The sequence below is a fragment of the Propithecus coquereli genome, unplaced genomic scaffold, assembly GCF_000956105.1.
Source record: "Propithecus coquereli isolate 6110/MARCELLA unplaced genomic scaffold, Pcoq_1.0 Scaffold178, whole genome shotgun sequence".
Taxonomy (NCBI): domain Eukaryota; kingdom Metazoa; phylum Chordata; class Mammalia; order Primates; family Indriidae; genus Propithecus; species Propithecus coquereli.
Window position 1 is genome coordinate 1,891,658 of NW_012142523.1, and position 3,168 is coordinate 1,894,825.

The 3,168-nt window shown below is 57.4% G+C and overlaps 1 protein-coding gene across 1 annotated transcript in view; it reads right to left on the reverse strand.

Moving 5' to 3' along the window:
- FNDC5 (fibronectin type III domain containing 5) overlaps positions 1 to 1,911 on the reverse strand; it is a 9,568-nt gene extending 7,657 nt beyond the window's left edge. The window contains exon 1 of the mRNA XM_012642351.1: positions 1,804 to 1,911. The gene's annotated coding sequence lies outside the window, so the exon portion shown is untranslated. The remainder of the gene's footprint in view (positions 1 to 1,803) is intronic.
- Positions 1,912 to 3,168: the final 1,257 nt, after the last annotated feature.

Consider the following 3,168-nt stretch of genomic DNA (forward strand, 5'->3'; position numbering starts at 1 on the left):
GGCGGCGGCGGCGGCAGCGGCGGCGGCGGCAGCGGCCGCGTCCACGTCGGGCGCCCTGGGGGCGGGGCGCCCCCGCTGCGGGGAGAGGCGCGGGGGCGGGGTGAGAGGCGGAGGGCGCCCCTACTGCCGCCCCCGCTCGCTACTCGGCCGGCGGCCGGAGAGGGGCGGGGGGCTTCGCGGACGGCGGCTACCACCCTCCGGTCTCCGCAGGAGCCCCCGCAGGGTTCTCTGCGCCCACCGCGGTCAGCCCCAACCTCGCAGCCTCGCAGCCCTGACCCGCCCTGGTCTCTGCCCTTTCCCAAGGGAGAGGGAGGACAAGTGCCGCCCAGATGCTCGTCTGTGCCCCGACCCCACCCGAAAGCCGACCTCCCCTCCCTGGGCCTGGGGGTTCCCACCCCTCACTCCATCCAGACTTGAGGCATTGCTGGCCGGGGCAGAGCGGAGTAAGAGTAGGGCTGGGGGTGCCTGTAGAGTTCTAAGTAGGTGCTCGGTGTTTACAATGGGGCTGAGAGGCGGTACTCCCGCTTACTGGAGGATCTAGTTCTGTGACCCCACGCCAGTCCTTTTCCTTCTGTGGACCTTCATTTTCACCTCCATAATGAGAGCAAAAATGAGCATCTACTAACTGCCAGATAATGTGCTGAGCTTTATTTGCACTATATGGTCTGTCACAGCGACCCTGTAAGGTCTGCCTTGTGCACACTTCACATGGGAGGAGACTGCAGCTTGGACAGGCCACTCGACTTGTCCAAGGACCCACAGCAGAGTCAGGATTTGAACACAGGCCGATCTGACTCCCAAAGCTGTGCTTGACCCAACCGTCTCCCCACCCAGCATGACTTTGCCCCGGGATTCTTGAGTTCTAGGATTGGTCTGTGCCGGCTCCTCCCCAGCCAGAGAACAATCTGGAATAATCACTAAGAGCAGCCTGAGAGAGGAGCAGCTCTAGCACCCTACACCCCCACCCCCCTGGCTTCTGGCTAATAGCTCTAAAGTGCAGGGGGCTTTGGCAGGCAGCCACAGTAAATAAAAGAGTTTGAGTGGCTCCTCCCTCATTTCCTTGGGGACATCCATATGCCTACCACTGTCCTCACATTCCCTCCTGCCCAATTCACACCTTTTCTGATCTTGGAGTGGCAGAGAGGGGCCCTCACCCTGCACTCACCACCCTGTCCTTAACGAAAGGGCCTCCGGAATACCAGGTGGCTAGAGAAGCCCCCCACCCCCCACCCGACCCCGTGACATTCTCACCCCACGTTGCAGCCAGAGAAACAAGGTTGAAAAGAGGCACATGGACCAGGGTCCCAGGTCCCCTGACACGGAGGGGCTAGCCATCTCTCCAAATGAGCCCCTTCCCCCTACTATCTAAAATTCCACCATGGGGGGTTGGCATTCCCTTGGGGCTTAAAGGTCTGGTTTTCCAGAGGCCCTGGAAGGGCTAATTTTCTTTGGAAAGAAAACACTTTACAAAGTTATCCCACAGAATGTCTTCAAGAACTTCCTCCCCATCCTCTCCAATTTCAGATGAAGAAATTGAGATCCAGCGATGGGAAGAGCTTGTCGCAAATTCACACATCGAGGCAAGAGCCGCAATAGAACAGCCCTCATCTCCTAATGCACACCCCAGGACTCCTTCCACTGCCCCCCACATTTCGACTTGGTCACCTTGAAAGGGGCGGTGTGGGAGAGAGCTCAGGGGCTCTCTTTGAGCAGCAGAATCTTACTGCCCAGCCCCGCCTCCCTCGGGCCTGCCTCAGTTGGCAGGTGGACACCGCCCGGGCCATTATTTCCTCAGCCACATACCTTGTCTTGGGGGAGCCTCAGCTGCGACCTTGACCTGTTTGGGACAGGAGCCCAGGAGCCAGAGCACCTCTCCTCGTTCTCTCTCCCTTTTCTCTTCTCTCTCTTTCTCTTTCTCTCTCTTACTATCTTCTCCCTTTCTCTCTCCCGACAGCTGCTGCCTGCCCCACCCCGCCCCGCCCCACCAGCTGCAGCTTAGCCCCTGGGGACCCCCCTTCCCCCAACCCATCAGGCAAGGACAGACAACCGGAAGGCCCGCAGGAGCAACTGGAGCTTCCTCAGGCTTCCATCGCAGGAATCAGCAGGAAGGAGAGGGTTCAGTGAGAGGACACAGAATCCACTTCGGTCCCTGCTAGGGAGAAAAGGAGGGAGGGAGAGGGTCCTGGTGGGGTCTGGCCTCTAGGCCAGCGCTGGGGAAAGGGGAGCTTCAGCGCCACCTGCTGGTCCCTCCAGGTAAAATCCCAGGTAGATGTAGGGCACTGGGAGGAGGGGAGATGGCGGTACCTGAGATTTGAGAGGGATGAGGAAAGGTGGCCGGAGGAGGGGGCATGGAGGACTGGGAGGGTTTGGAGAGTTGTGTCTGTGGGGATGCATCCTTCCCAGGCCTCATGATGCATGGGGTGCTTGGGCATTACCTCAATTCTGGGAAAAGTCCTGGTTGCCTGCAGCCCGGCAGCCAGTGGGAGCTGGGTTGGTGGTGGGAATTGCTGGGAGCGTTTCGAGGTGCCCAGGGTGAGCTTGGAGGCGCACTGTCAGGGCCAGTCACTTTATGTACACCATTCGTACACCCTCTCTTAGCACAGGGCCTAAGATGCAGTAGGTGCTCATTAAATGTTAACCGAATGGAATAAATTTGTTCTACCAACATACGTATTGAACACCCATTATGTACCAGGCTCTGTGCAACATTCAGAAATACGGCAGTGGCAGGATGAATGAACAGATAAAGGAGGATCTGGGTAGGGGCTAAAGGGTAGACCTCTGTCCTCCCAAACTGCACTCGCTGGTCCCCATCTGGAGGACTCCATAGACATCTCCTAGGGAGCTGGCTGGTCGCTTACACATTGGCACCTGGTAGAGTCACCAGCATTGGGATCCTTCTGTGCGTCCATAGCTGTCCGGAGTCTCAACACCTAACTCAGGCTGCAGGTGCCCAAGCCAGATCCCAGGCAACCATTTAGAATAGGAAAGTTCCTCTCCATGGTCTAGAATGATCATGGCTCCAGTTTAACAGGAAGATTCAGAAGATGATCAGGAATCGCTTTGGGGATATAATAATTGAGCACCTACCAAGAACTTGGCTCTTTACGCATGTTACTTTGAGTATTAGGCTGGTAAGTGTTATTAGCTCCCATTACAGATCAGGAA